The sequence below is a fragment of the Protopterus annectens genome, chromosome 5.part0 (genome assembly GCF_019279795.1).
Source record: "Protopterus annectens isolate FY-2018-M chromosome 5.part0, PAN1.0, whole genome shotgun sequence".
Lineage (NCBI taxonomy): Eukaryota > Metazoa > Chordata > Ceratodontiformes > Protopteridae > Protopterus > Protopterus annectens.
Genome location: NC_056735.1, coordinates 149248624 through 149265727, shown reverse-complemented (window position 1 = coordinate 149265727; position 17104 = coordinate 149248624). Strand labels below are relative to the sequence as shown.

At 43.7% G+C, this 17104-nt stretch overlaps 1 protein-coding gene across 1 annotated transcript in view; it reads left to right on the top strand.

Annotated features, from left to right (window-relative positions):
• The first annotated feature begins 2117 nt into the window (after positions 1-2117).
• The window catches only part of LOC122802518 (lysozyme g-like), a 229263-nt gene continuing 214276 nt past the window's right edge, over positions 2118-17104 (top strand). The window contains exon 1 of the mRNA XM_044072171.1: positions 2118-2284. The gene's annotated coding sequence lies outside the window, so the exon portion shown is untranslated. The remainder of the gene's footprint in view (positions 2285-17104) is intronic.

The window sequence follows — 17104 nt, the reverse complement described above, 5'->3', positions numbered from 1 at the left end:
GTCCCATGGAAGGAGTGTTTTTTGCTTTGGAGATGGCGGCCTTCACCTGAGCATCAGAGATGTTTGGGAGGCTGCACTCTGCCAGGATAGATACTTGCTCTTTTGGGGGGGGGTGGAGAAGTTTGCACTGAACCTGTCTGCCAGGATATTGGCGATGTCTGTGGGTTCAGTGTATTTTTTGTCATTTAGAATCAACTCAGAACAAGTTTGGGAGTTGCATCCCAGGTTCCTAATATAACTGAAAAAAGCCTTATGATTGTCTTTAGTGTCCTGTGCAATTTTTCTCTCGAAGCTGGCCTTGGAGGATTTTATGAGGGATCGTAATTTTTTGCTAGTACTGATCAGAGATGCCTTCCCTTTTAGAGATTTTGCTCTACCATGTAGTAGCTTCCTCCTTCTGTTGTACAGTTTATTTATGGCTGGGGTCCACCAGACTGGATGCCTGCCTTTGGATGATTGGGTCTTGATTTTGTTTGGGATAGCATGATCCATGCATTCCTGGAGATGTCCATAGAATGTGTTTATATAGGATTCTGCTGTTTGGGCCGTAGTTTCTACTGGCTCTGGGGCCTTGAAGGATTCCACTTCGGTTTTGAGAAGTGTGAAGTTCGCTTTTGAGAAGTTTCTCACTGTGGTTTTCTGGGCTGGGGGTGGGGTCGGAATGTGGATATCCAGTGAAATTAATTTATGGTCTGATCTTACCAATGAAGGATATACTTCTGGTATTGAGCATAGAGTCCCCATGTTGGTAATGATCAGGTCTAGGATATTTTCCCCTCTTGTGGGAGCAGTGACTAGTTGTTCCATATCATTTGAGTTTATAAATTTCAGGAACCTTTGATCTATGGTGCTGGGGCTTGAGTAATGCTCCCAGTCTATGTTTGGGTAGTTGAAGTTGCCCAATATAATGGTGTTCGGAGAGATCTTCATGTTCTCCAATGTTTTCAGGAAAGCTGAGTGGGATTCCTGACTTTGAGAGGGTGGTCTGTAGGATGCTATAAACTGTAAAGCAGTCTTGCCCGCTATCAGTTGCACATGGATGGTCTCCGATACTTCGTGCAATGCCACTAACCTGGAGGTGTGGATATCCTTGATAAATATGGAATCTCCCCCTCCTTTTGTGGTTCGGTCCGGGTTTTGGGGCCGAAAAGCATGATATGAGGTATAACCTGGTAGTGCTGTGGTGCTCTCTGAAGCCTTGAACCAGGTTTCTGTCACTGCACAGATATCAATGTTCTCCATACTGAGGAGAGCTTCGAGTGCATGCATTTTGAGGTTAAGACTTCTGGTGTTTAGCAGCATTACCCTTAGTTTCTTGTTCCTTATGCTGTCTATGGAGGTGGGTTTGACTTTTGAGCCTTGCCTAAAAAAGGCACTATGGGGGTGGCAAGAGCCTTTGCCAATATCCGAAAGCCCAGGGGTGACAGGTGCAAGCCGTCCCTAGCAAAGCAACGTGGCTTGTCGAGCATGTCATCCCAGGCTGACAGACACTGGCTCCCCTTTGAATTACACCAAAATTTTAGCCAATTGTTAAAATCGATCATTTTGTCTTTATACTATGGCATCATTCTAGGTGAGGGTAAAATGCTGCTCAAGGTCAGGGTCATACCGGCCTGGGCTACATGATCAGTAAAGCATTTACTGTTTTATTTACAGCCCTACAGCATGTTTCTTAGGAGCATTTGGTTCAAGAGTTTCCTTTGCTGTAATATCTACCTTGATTATAGCAAGCTCAGATGCTCATAAGCCTAGTACTTATTATACAGCAGGAACTTCTTATTGTAACATTTGTTAATGTCTGTTATGTACTTCACAGATAAAGATTCTAGTTGTCTACTGATGTACTATGTTCTTCATCTGTAAATATGTTGTAAGTAATTGCTATGTTAAATTGTTAATCGCTATGTAATCTAATGTAACTACTGTCTGTTTATTTTAACTGTGGAGCTTTTCTCCCCGGGCCTCTGCTGAAAATGGACCTACGTCCAGTCGGACACTCCCAGTCAACAAATATAAATACATAAATAAATAAATAAATAAAAATAAATAACAAACATTTTTTTGAAGATGTTTTCCTAAAGTGTGCATCATATTTCCTAAGTACTGAAGGATGATTAAATTCTCATATAAACCAAATGTCAAAAAGATGCCACACCCTACCAATGAATAATTAAATGAAAGTTTTGTACAATCATTTTACAATGCCTTGGAAACAGACACTATAAAAGCTGGACTTTCCCTGTGTAACTCCACATTTTCTTCATCAATTCCGTCTACCAAACAGGTGAGATGTATTTTCTTTAAAATCATAAAGAATGTTTGACATTGATGAGATATTTGTTGTATTAAAATCCTCTTTTAAAAGCAGAAGCATACTTTATTCAGTTTATCATTAGTTATTTGTTTGAATGAGAAATAAGACTAAAGTAATCTGTCTTCTGACATTGTTTTTATTCTAATGCAGTGTACACAGCGTTGCACAGGCAGGTTTTGTAAATGGTTTGCAATGTGTGTTCTTTGTAACAGGACACTAAGCATTCATTGGTAATGGTAAGGGTGGCTTGGGTGGGATTTATGAAAACTCTGGTTCTCTTATTTTGTGCTTCTTCATTTAAAAAATTTCACCAAGTAGATGCAATGGATTTTACCAAATGTTACATGAATCCAGAAAGTAATGACATAAACAAAATACTAAAAACAGCAAGTGCAAACAGAAAAATATCTATGTGTACATATTTTACAACACAGTACTTACTGTAGGACAAGTAATTCATAATATTATCTTTAAGTAAACAACTAGCGCATACTCCCACTTTGTCCTTCTGTGAGGAGAGTCTTCCATGATTGTCCTTATTTCAAAATGTTAATGTTGTGGTTCACTTAACTACAATGTGTTATGCTGTATGAGACAACAGTGCACTTTTGTGAGGTTTTTGCCATTTTCTGTAGTGTAACTGTGTAGTTGGTATGGATAATTTAGGGTTGTATGGAGGGGACAACACCCTCTCAAGGAGAAGTGAAAGTGGCTTGCCCACTGCAAAAAAAAAGTGTTTCTGTTTTTTTAATGTTTTTCAGTTACAGTTTTCACAACTTATATTTCGGAAAGTACAAACTGAAATGTGGTTATTTGACCAAATATAGGTAATCCAAAAATTAATGACAAAGAACACCACTAACATCATAAGTGCAAGACCATCAACCAGATGCAAAATATGTTAAAAACTCTCAGTCAAGTACTTCCATCATAAAAAATGTTTAATAAGAAAAGTTAAGTGATTTCATTCTGTGAACCAGAACTTCATCAGAACTAGCTGTCCCCATAAAATACTTTATTATACAAACTCTGTTTTAAAGTGGCAGTGTATCCACTAATTAATTGATTAATTGCTAAAATTCCATGAGAATTTAAAATACGATGTACTATAACTTATAAAGTCAATAAATTCATTAAGCATACCACCTGACCCTTCCCACAAAATAAAAATGTCATCTAAAAATCTTAACTAGAGTTTGCAGTACTTCTAAAACTTAGACACAAATATGACAGATTTTTTCCATGCTAATAAGACTACATTAGAAGTAGTGAATATAGTAACAGAGATAAAACAACTGGAATTGTGATCTTTAGAAAAGGGTAGGAGCAAACTACATAGGGAAAAATGGGAATTGTGAGAACAATACATACAGGGGAGGAATTATGTTTTAAAAAAGGCAGGACTTAAATGAACTATGTAATGTTTAACTGAAAATTATTGCATAGATTATAAATGATGTATAATGTTTGCAACTGGGAGTGTGTTAGCATGGTTTGTGATGTAAAATGCTCGTAACTAGGATTGTGTCAGTGTGGTTTGTTTTCATTTATATAAATGTATGATTGCTTATGTCATAAGTGATGGTTTAATAAAGATGTTTCTTGTTTAAAAAAAGGGGCATGAATGGAATAATTTATGTAAAGTTGCTTAGGATATATGACATATAGCAATATATGTGAAGTATAATGTTTGTTAATGTTAATTTTACAGTTTGATTACTTTTGTATACATGTAAAGCTGCCTGTATCAGAAGTGATAATTCAATAAAGATGTTTAAAAAAAATTAGAAACAAATGGGGCACACACTGCCCTCATAGTGACACCCTTAATCTGTTTATAAAATTCCCCTTTGAAATAAAGTTGTCATCTACAACTATTTCCATCATATCTCTTATAAGTTGTATGTCATGAGCTGCAATAAAAGGACAAGTAATTAAGCTCTCAAAAAAATAAATCTAAACCCTCATCCCTAGGGATGGAAGTAAGATCTACAACATCAATAATTAGAAAACCCACCTTAGTGGACCATATATCCGGGGTTAATCTCCCCAGAAAAGTCCTAGGAATCCTTAAGAAGGAGGGTTTTAAATAAGAGTAATGGTTTAAGTTATCCATCAGTAATGGTTGCAAGGGAGTGTGTAACTGAACCACTGGCAGCCACAATAGGCCTGAATTTTAAATTATGAACACCTTTGTGAACTTTAGGTATATGAAATACAATGGGAATCAGTGGTTTCTTTACCTTCAAAAAAAATGAAAACTATCTTCCAAAATTCTCCCTCCCAAAAGCAAATCGTGCAAAAACAAATCAATTTTACAGTATACAATACTGATATCATTACAAGACACCTGCAGATAAGTGGAAGGATCCTGTAAGATATTTAACACAGCAGCTGAATAATCTATGGAATCTATAATAACAAGACCACCACCCTTGTCTGGCATCATGATTCTGATGGACTTGTCTTTCCTGAGGGTGTCAAACAACAACTTCTCTGACTTGGTCAAATTGTAGTTCTTAAACCTATCATTAGCCTTTAAATTGTTATAGTCATTAATACAAGAGCTCTCAATGGCTTGTAAAACCAGATGCATGGGGTGATTATAAGCACTTTTCCTTTTAAAATTATTCTTAGCATCATTAAAAAATGTATTCAATTTATGATTGTTAAATATAGTTCCTAAGTTTAGTTTTCTAGTAAATTGTTTTGAGTTGAATAATACAATCATCTAAATTAAAAGGGAGATTAGTTATAAATTTAAATCCATTAGAAAATAAGGAAAAATTCCAATGTGACAGTAACATGACTGTAATTAAATGTATTAAAACCTTTGTACAACAACATAATCCCCCGGATTCATGAAGCTCGGCGCAAGGCTGGTGTAAGGCTTGCGCCGGCCATGCAGCGTACAAATGGCGTAGCAGCGCCACATGCATAGTAATGAGTGTGCACTGCAACCACAACCACGTGCATAGGGCACGTGCGCGAGTCCAGGGAGCCTAACTAGGTTGCGCTCGGAGGCGTGGCCAAGTCGGCAGGCGATGAGCAACCTAAAGTGCTGACTCTTACAGGCCACCTGCAATAGTAACCGCACCTACCAGTGTCCGTGGATAATGAAACGTATGCAAAGTATGCTACATAGTACCCGTCCACACAAAATGGAGAACCAAAACATAAATGCACGACATACAAAATGTTCCCATTCATGGAACACATGATACTTAGAATACTGTGTCCATTACGTATTGCACTGTCAGCAGTCATACCCAGTGGAGTTGTACTGCATCATGTCAGCGCGCCGCAAATACACACGACCAGCCCCATGGGCATGGTCACCAGCAGTCCCACAGTGGTAGTGATAGTACACAGCCGGGCAGTCGTGGCCATATAACAACCATAAAGAAACTAGATATCCCAAACACACACAAACATATGTATAGTAAAATGTGCTATACACAGCAGCATAACTGTCACATACACATAGGGTGGCAATGCCGAATCGGAATATCCAGAAGCAGAACCCATGCATGCAAATGTAATACACAACAACCCCTTCATAGCACGTAACCCGCACCCATGTCCAAATGTCCACCTAATCCAGCTAGCAGCCATGCGCAGCTGCACACCTACACAGAGCGGGTATACCCCATATGTAGTAGGAAGTATTGTCCTAGGCAGTGACAGGCTTGCAAATATGTACCCCACATATGTCAACATCCCATTCCAGGTGCTGAAATCTGAATGGCTGCATGTGAATGTGTCGGCAGAATGTGTACATCCTGCGTGTGGTTACTGACATGTCGAAACCCCATAGGTGTTCACATGCCACGGTGTCCATAACTGTACACATCCGGACAAAGCAGTATGTGTAGCCATGGTACTGATGAGTAGCTATGCAGACATGCCAAACATAATACACAGGGTGGAACAGCTGTCCACCAAGCAGGCCACCCCAGCAGGGTTGCCACATGTACAGACTGTCAAGGTGGGACATCACTCGTAGATATGTGTGGATTTGCATGGTAAAACACCCACGGCCAATGCAAAGGATAGAATAAAACGTATATGCCAGAATGAAAGGTTATTGCATAGCATGTGAATAGCTTAAGCTATCCAATATAATAGTCATGTGTACCAGATACAAAATGCCTGTAACATGCAAGTAGTAATGAAGGTAGGAAATACACTACTGTGTTAATATCACAGGACATATGGCACGTGTCAAGTGTTGATGCAGGACACAAATGTCCATAATGGGGCCTCCCCTGCAAAGAGGAACAAGTGCTAACCCTACCCCCCACTGAAGTATCGGCAGTATAAATACAACCCAATGACACACCAACACCACCGTCCAACCCATGACAGCAACAAAAGCTGGACAAAGACTAACACGATGCGTGCACAAATAGGGACACATGTAATCAGTGCTCTCACAAGCTTCTACAGGCCACCGAATAATAGTATGTACATACGCATGAAATGCTGTGAAGGATGTGTGGTAGTCCCCAGTATCACAGAGGTATGTACACATATACACTGTAACCAACCGTCACATATGTTCACTGTAACACAGCATACCTGCAGGTAATACATAGTTCAGTCATGTGCTACATAACTATCCACGTATGAATGACTACAGGGAATAGACAATTGTGAATGGGAACAACGCACAACATGGAATATGTATGATAACCAGCACCACCCACATCATTGTATGCCAACAGCACCACCCACATCATTGTATGCCAACAGCATAAGCTATTGTCGGTTGTCCAAACACCCGTGTCTGTAAACACAGATTGAATATTATAGCAATAACCCACGCCTGGGTGTGGGTAATGCTGGATATACCCACGGTGTCACCCTCGGGACCAAACAAAGCCAACCGTGGGTAAATACAACATCACCTACACCCAGAAGTGGGTTATTGCTATCATACCATGACATCATGTAAGAACATAAACTATTAATTCCCTTACATAATGGCATAGTATAATGCCTGTCTGCTGCCTTTCCGCAGATGTCTGGCATCCGCGGCAGTGCTGATGTACTGTGCGCCTGCGCAGTACATCACAGCTGTGGGCAAAAGCAACGGCAGAAAGCAAGATCTCCGTCGCTTAGTTGTAGTGTTTCGCTATGTTACATGGGTTTAACATAGCAAGACAGCTTTAAAATAAGCAACGGAGATGTCCGTTGCTAATTTTAAAACTGTCTTGCTATGTTAAACCCAGTTAACATAGCAAAACACCACAAAAAAGAAATGGAGAGCTTGATTTCCCCGTTGCTTTCTTTTAAAACCTGTCTCGCTATGTTAAATGTGTTTAGCATAGCGAGACAGCTTTAAAGTAAGCAACAGACATCTCCGTTGCTTATTTAAAGCTGTCTCGCTATGTTAAACCCACCTAACATAGCGAGACAGGTTTTAAATCTGAAGTTATACTAATGGAAAAAGGTCCGGGCGACCGGACCGTCTTCCATTAGTATAACTCGATTTACAACGGGCACGCTGGCCAATCAGCACGCACGGTATGGAATAATGGGGGGTCATGGTATAATAAACATGGACAAACCATGCCCATGTGCCTCGTCTGACATTCATACACGGTCAGGGCAGTGCTGTACACTAGGCGGACAAGACCAATCCCAGAGCACCACAGGAACACCCTGACAATTAAAGACCTGTATGCGTTGGGACTATAAGCCTTTGTGTTCTGAATATCCCTGCAGTTACGCCATATGCATCCTGGGTCAAGAGCATTAGGGAATAGGGAATGTGTAACATGTAGTACCACACTTTTCCCAGCAGGAGAATGGATGCCTGTGACGTAAGTGAGTGCGAGGGATATGTTAATGTAGCTATGTACCATGGGTATGCATATAAATGAGACAGAACACCAAACGTGTAGTGGTCACAGCAACCGGCCAACGTGAATGCAGTCCCGTTTGAATTACGAGTATAGAACATATAAATGTGAACATGTAACTAATGCGTCTGTGCCGCAAAGACAGTTACATATGTAAAGGTGAAAGTGTGTTTCGCATACGTCCATTAACCGGATCAGAGATATGTTACTGGTACTGTCACAACTAATACAGGCCACGTAAGCACAAAGACACAGTTAACATATGTAACCCAGAATACGGATATGCATGTGCGCCTGCGCGTAACCCACAATAAGGAAATGCAAGTGCGCCTGTGCGTGTGTGATCCGCTCACAGCAGAGTAAATTAATGCTGTTTCCCCCACGTCAGTTATACATGTCTCAAAACTGTCAGCCTCTGAAAGTATGGAACCGGACAATGCCATGCAAAGTACTGGTACAAATAGTGAGAAACACAAGATATGTGCTAAAACAAACATTGAAAGTGGATAGAATAACGGGTGTGTTAGTAGCAGGGATTGACGAAGGGTATGCATCCATAACCTGAACTGCTTGTCAGAAGGTGCCACTGTAAGTCTCAAATGAAATGCCAGCAAACTGCCAGATAGACACCGGTCAATGTAAAACACACCTAAGATAAAGGGTCAACCATCCGTACACTCTGCCAGTAGCTGTACAGTGGGAAGGTATGGTATGGTTATAGATGTGTGTACACAGGTAATCCACAGACATTAACAAAGCAAGGTATGAAACGAGGAGTTTACATGTATATATGTACACACTACAGACCTATGTCCCGTATATATGACACATGGATATAAATATGCCAAGTAATAGCTAATATGTGTAGTCAAACAGACATCCACGAATGGGGAGTATACAGCAGCAGTCAAAATCATTGGCCAGAAAGTGACAGTCCAGCAAGTTCTACACTTTAAACATGCATATTGGTGTCCATTGTAGGACACCAAAAAGTTATCCATTCGCAGTACCTGCAACGATTGACACAAAGGAAGTGACAGCCGCATATACGAATCAGCTGTATATGCACCAAAAGCAGGTGCAAGGGTGATGACACATGTGTCCATGAAATGCAGGACGTATGCACAGATATCCCTAGAGTGGGGAGTGCATAAAAGTGCGTCCACATCGCAGTACCGCACACATTAACCATGTGTAATGTGTACCATAGAGGGTTGAAGGCATGGGAACCTGGGTATGCAGAAATGGGCTTAGGTGTTGTTTGGCAGAGATTTCGTAGGCCTGCCCGTGGGAGGGATGTGGGTATAGCACATGCCTTTATTCTCAGTAATGGTGCAAAGCATCCACTGGATAGTGCGGAAAGCAAGTTGGAAATATGTACAGCCCTATATTAGTGTCCTGTAGGTGATTCCCATGGATGGACATGCGTACGACCAAGATGGTACCCATAACTGGAAAACTGTCAGAATAACACAGCTGCAGTAAGGCATAGTACAGGAAATACAGATAGGGACTACATTATAAATACCCCATACAAACTCAGACCGTTGTGCGAATACTGGTGTAGCCATGAATACGGATGTTATGAGTGTCACTAATTACGCAATGGAAATAGCGGTCACTATCACCTACCGCACAGTCCGTAATGCCTAGACAGCAATCAGCTAGAAAGGCACGTCACTATGTGAAATGTAACAAGGGCAAAGGCCAAACATCAGAGCGTGTACACATAATGACAACAGGTCAAGGGTATGAAGGAGCTAACCTGTCCGAAATACATGTACTGAACTGGTGATATTAGGCGGACAGGTGAGAAGAAAGACAGCAGGACAAATGGGCAAACATGTATAAGTCATACCCTGGAAAATGTGAATGACAACGTATGCCCTGCGAAGGTCAATGTGGAAGGTAATTAGACACAAAGGTAAAGTGGCCCCCAGGGTGTCATGAAGTGTCAACATAACAATTACCAGACCCCCATAGTCGTACGTGAGCCCTGCCACTGACGGAAAGTGCAAATACAACGCACACATATGGTACATGAAAGAACAATTAGTGTGGATAAGCAGATGTAGACCTGTGTGAGGAATACAGCTGTCTGTGTGGGTGTGTCGTGCAAATACAAAGTAATGCCACGTGGGCTGTCATGCCACCATACACTGTGTGTGTATTGTAGTTAGTCAGTAGGTATGTTGTATCAGACACATACTCTGCAACTGTACAGATGTACGCAGACTGTGTAGAGGTATGCCTCATATGTTTGCTGTGTTCCACGTAACAGTAACAGTCTGGCACCCTCATGATAACTGACGACAGGAAACAACGACAAACATGTGATGAAGACACCAAATCAGACAGAAATGCCATACTCATGCATAACATATCACTGTGCTCACTAGCAATGTTTCTAAGAGCAACATGTCATTACTGGCCCTGAGTGTCCCACTATCACATAAGGCCTTGTCCAGATATACGCTCCTTGAGGTGGAGTGTTATGAACAGAAACAGATACATGTGTGTGGAAACATTATTATCCACTGCAAGATGATGAAATGTGCTGCAGTAGGAACTGCAGTACTGTCCGCAGGTATGTGCTGAAATGCAAATTAAACAGCAGTCTACATGAATTACCTATATTGGTGACACCTGCACAGATGATTATAGTGGGACATACACACAACCATGCACACAGCTCAGATAGACATACACACATCATAAACAGGCAATGATACACAAAGTCTATGGCGTGTATGAGTACAGTGGCAGTATAGCAAGGATAGCTGTCTGCCAAGATATACAGCGGATGTCTGTAAGGGTGTGTAACACCTCCCAGAACACGGACGTTGCATGGACAATGTTCGGATTTGCATCGTACCACATTGCTATGTGTAAGCTGTGCAAATATGCGATACATGGGACAGACAGCTGTCCATGCAAGAGCAGCGCTATGGGCATAAAATATGTATATATACATACATCGAGAGAGATACAGACAGACACATGTGGCAAGGCCGGTAGTGGAACCTACACATCACTACCCTATCACACCACAGCATGACGCACGTAGAGAACACGCTACGGAGGTCGCTAACCACAGCAGACACACAGGCAGTCCACTAGGTGCATCTCAACATCTGCAAACACAGAGACGTCAGCAGGATATATGTGTGTTGCGAAGTGCCAAAAACCATAACCTACGAACCCATGTGACTGGGAGCATAGACGCACACACACACACACACACATCTGGCAGGCATGGGAATTGACCTTACACCTACCTACCCTATTGCACGACAGTATGACACAATTACAGAATGCGCTACTCAGATTACTGAACACAGCACTGTCAGAGGCATACGTCTAGGTGGGTGACATCATCCACAAAGGAATAGACGCTGATAGCAAATGTATGTGTTGTGAAGCGTCTAAAAGCATCACTGTCTCCAGAGGCAGTTGGAAACACACACACACATATGCACATGCACTTGGAAGGGCCGGGATTGAACTTACACCTACCCTACATGAACACACTACAGCATGATGCATTTACAGAACGTGCTACCAGGATTACTGAGCACAGCACTGTCAGAGGCATACTTCTAGGTGGGCGACATCATCCGCAAAGGAATAGACGCTGATAGCAAATGTATGTGTTGTGAGGCGTCTAAAAGCATCATTGTCTGCAGAGGCAGCTGGAAACACACCCACGCACTTGGAAGGGCCGGGAGTTGAACCTACACCTACCTACATGAACACACTACAGCATGATGCATTTACAAAACGCGCTACTGAGATTACTGAGCACAGCACTGTCAGCGGCATACTTCTAGGTGGATGACATCATCAGCAAAGGAATAGACGCTGATAGCAAATGTATATGTTGTGAGGCGTCTAAAAGCATCACTGTCTCCAGAGGCAGCTGGAAACACACACACACTTGGAAGGGCTGGGAGTTGAACTTACGCCTACCTACATGAACACACTACACCATGATGCATTTACAGAACGTGCTACCGGGATTACTGAGCACAGCACTGTCAGAGGCATACTTCTAGGTGGGCGACATCATCTGCAAAGGAATAGTCTCTGATAGCAAATGTATGTGTTGTGAGGCATCTAAAAGCATCACTGTCTCCAGAGGCAGCTGGAAACACACACACTTGGAAGGGCCGGGAGTTGAACTGACACCTACCTACATGAACACACTACAGTATGATGCATTTACAGAATGTGCTACTGAGATTACTGAGCACAGCACTGTCAGAGGCTTACTTCTAGGTGGGTGACATTATCCGCAAAGGAATAGACGCTGGTAGCAAATGTATGTGTTGTGAGGCATCTAAAAGCATCACTGTCTCCGGAGGCAGCTGGTAACACACACACACCCACTTGGAAGGGCCGGGAGTTGAACCTACACCTAGGTGCATGAACACACTACAGCATGATGCATTTACAGAACGCACTACCGAGATTACTGTGCACAGCACTGTCAGAGGCATACTTCTAGGTGGGTGACATCATCCGCAAAGGAATAGACGCCGATAGCAAATGTATGTGTTGTGAGGCGTCTAAAAGCATCACTGTCTCCAGAGGCAGCTGAAAACACACACATGCACTTGGAAGGGCCAGGAGTTGAACCTACATCTACCTACATGAACACACTACAGCATGATGCATTTACAGAATGCGCTACCGAGATTAATGAACACGGCATTGTCTGAGGCATACTTCTAGGTGGGTGACATCATCCGCAAAGGAATAGACGCCAATAGCAAATGTATGTGTTATGAGGCATCTAAAAGCATCACTGTCTCCAGAGGCAGCTGGAAACACACACACACGCACTTGGAAGGGCCGGGAGTTGAACCTACACCTACCTACATGGTCACACTACAGCATGATGCATTTACAGAATGCGCTGCTGAGATTACTGAGCACAGCACTGTCAGAGGCATACTCCTAGGTAGGTGATATCATCCGCAAAGGCAAGGATGCCGATAGGGAATGAATACAGAGTGAGCAGTCACACAGCATGTTACTATCCCAAGGTGGACGTACAGTAACACGGCAGTGCTGCACTCGGGAATACTAACTATCTACGGAGCACTACATCACGAAATGGATACGGGCTGCACCACAGACAGTACACCCTTTGAGAGAGCAACCAGTGTGTTTGATGTAGGCATCCATTATGGCATAGCAACTACATATAATTCGCCTGGATGGCCACCATGGCTATGCAGGATGTGAATAGCCATGGCTACACGCCTAGTATCAGACGTCGGTGCCGAATGTACTGTGTGTCCATGACTGGCGTACTGGGCATGCTCACACACTTAGCCTTTGCAAAGTGCAAACATGCATACACATGGAGTGTAATCATGAAAGGTCAGAGTGTGGAACGTACTGTGTGTCCACCTACACAACAGCAAACCGGGCATGCTCACACACTTAGCGTTTGCTAAGGGGAAACATACATGCACACGGAGTATAATCACAGAAGGGCGCAGTGTGCAATGTACTGTGTGTCCATCTACACAACTGCTTATTGGGCATGCTCACACACTTAGCATTTGCTACGCACCGTCCAGCATGCAGACGGAGTGTACACACAGAAGGCATACACATGGAGTGTAATCATGGAAGGGCAGAGTGTGGAATGTACTGTGTGTCCACCTACACAACAGCAAACTGGGCATGCTCACACACTTAGCAGTTGCAAAGGGGAAACATGCATGCACACGGGGTATAATCACAGAAGGGCCGTCCAGCATGCAGATGGAGTGTACACACAGAAGGCATACACATGGAGTGTAATCATGGAAGGGCAGAGTGTGGAATGTACTCTGCGTCCACCTACACAACAGCAAACTGGGCATGCTCACACACTTAGCAGTTGCAAAGGGAAACATGCATGCACACGGGGTATAATCACAGAAGGGCTGTCCAGCATGCAGACGGAGTGTACACACAGAAGGCATACACATGGAGTGTAATCATGGAAGGGCAGAGTGTGGAATGTACTGTGTGTCCACCTACACAACAGCAAACTGGGCATGCTCACACACTTAGCAGTTGCAAAGGGGAAACATGCATGCACATGGGGTATAATCACAGAAGGGCCATCCAGCATGCAGACGGAGTGTACACACAGAAGGCATACACATGGAGTGTAATCATGGAAGGGCAGAGTGTGGAATGTACTGTGTGTCCACCTACACAACAGCAAACTGGGCATGCTCACACACTTAGCAGTTGCAAAGGGGAAACATGCATGCACACGGGGTATAATCACAGAAGGGCCATCCAGCATGCAGACGGAGTGTACACACAGAAGGCATACACATGGAGTGTAATCATGGAAGGGCAGAGTGTGGAATGTACTGTGTGTCCACCTACACAACAGCAAACTGGGCATGCTCACACACTTAGCAGTTGCAAAGGGGAAACATGCATGCACACGGGGTATAATCACAGAAGGGCCGTCCAGCATGCAGACGGAGTGTACACACAGAAGGCATACACATGGAGTGTAATCATGGAAGGGCAGAGTGTGGAATGTACTCTGCGTCCACCTACACAACAGCAAACTGGGCATGCTCACACACTTAGCAGTTGCAAAGGGGAAACATGCATGCACACGGGGTATAATCACAGAAGGGCCGTCCAGCATGCAGGCGGAGTGTACACACAGAAGGCATACACATGGAGTGTAATCATGGAAGGGCAGAGTGTGGAATGTACTGTATGTCCACCTACACAACAGCAAACTGGGCATGCTCACACACTTAGCAGTTGCAAAGGGGAAACATGCATGCACACGGGGTATAATCACAGAAGGGCCATCCATCATGCAGACGGAGTGTACACACAGAAGGCATACACATGGAGTGTAATCATGGAAGGGCAGAGTGTGGAATGTACTGTGTGTCCACCTACACAACAGCAAACTGGGCATGCTCACACACTTAGCAGTTGCAAAGGGGAAACATGCATGCACACGGGGTATAATCACAGAAGGGCTGTCCAGCATGCAGATGGAGTGTACACACAGAAGGCATACACATGGAGTGTAATCATGGAAGGGCAGTGTGTGGAATGTACTGTGTGTCCACCTACACAACAGCAAACTGGGCATGCTCACACACTTAGCAGTTGCAAAGGGGAAACATGCATGCACAAGGGGTATAATCACAGAAGGGCCATCCAGCATGCAGACGGAGTGTACACACAGAAGGCATACACATGGAGTGTAATCATGGAAGGGCAGAATGTGGAATGTACTGTGTGTCCACCTACACAACAGCAAACTGGGCATGCTCACACACTTAGCAGTTGCAAAGGGGAAACATGCATGCACACGGGGTATAATCACAGAAGGGCCGTCCAGCATGCAGACGGAGTGTACACACAGAAGGCATACACATGGAGTGTAATCATGGAAGGGCAGAGTGTGGAATGTACTGTGTGTCCACCTACACAACAGCAAACTGGGCATGCTCACACACTTAGCAGTTGCAAAGGGGAAACATGCATGCACACTATAATCACAGAAGGGCCGTCCAGCATGCAGACGGAGTGTACACACAGAAGGCATACACATGGAGTGTAATCATGGAAGGGCAGAGTGTGGAATGTACTGTGTGCCCACCTACACAACAGCAAACTGGGCATGCTCACACACTTAGCAGTTGCAAAGGGGAAACATGCATGCACACGGGGTATAATCACAGAAGGGCTGTCCAGCATGCAGACGGAGTGTACACACAGAAGGCATACACATGGAGTGTAATCATGGAAGGGCAGAGTGTGGAATGTACTGTGTGTCCACCTACACAACAGCAAACTGGGCATGCTCACACACTTAGCAGTTGCAAAGGGGAAACATGCATGCACACGTGTGTGATGTAGTCCACCCATATCAGTATACATGGACAGGTCAGCTCCACACATACCACGGCCCTGACACAGCTGTGACACATGACTGCTGCTGTACCACAATGAACAAACATCTGGATATGTCATACATGTGATTGTCTGGATGTGTGCATGGACTGCACACATGACACATACAAAGCCTGTGATGTACCACATGCATAACACTGGCGTACGCAGTGCTACACACACGAATGGAAGGTGGACCCATGTCTGTGGAATGCTCCCACTACAGGGTGTAGCAGTGTTGACTGGGACACATACCCTTGTATTGTTCACCTGTGACAGCTGTGATACCATACCACAGTCCATGTTGTATGTATGTCAACACACATGTCAAAACGTAGCAATGCATACACACATGGCAACAGGAGACACATGTGACATGTACTGTGCATGGAGCAGCCATGCATGAGCAGTGGCCGATGTCCATAACATAGTTGCAACAACCTACCACATGCATACCCATCATAGGGGCCATTATACAGTGGCATAGAAACAGCACGTATGGAGGTATGTGTGTACATAATGTGTTTAAACACCTGACTGCATGCATGTGTGCAGGTGGTGGCTCACAGTTGTGTCACACACCATCCTACCCTGCCATGTGCATACAGTATGCTATGTCGCTGTTACATGACAGTGCTGACATAATGCATACCCAGCGTTCAGGTGTTATCGACTGTATGTCACATGGCAACTGTAACACCTACCACCCCCCAAGTGCATATATCAGCACATCTGCCGGATACAGTGTTGGTACACATAATGCACTACATACCGCTGCATGCCTGCACACGTATCATATGACGGGTGTAGTATTCCCAGCACTGACATGTGTGCATGACTGTGTGCCCATGTATGCCACATATCAGGGGGAATATGTCCCACGTGCTACACATCCCTGTACACCATAGTAGAGATCTGTACATACCTCAGTGTGGGGAGCATGCATTTGGATGGTGCAGTACATGCAACACGTTGCCTC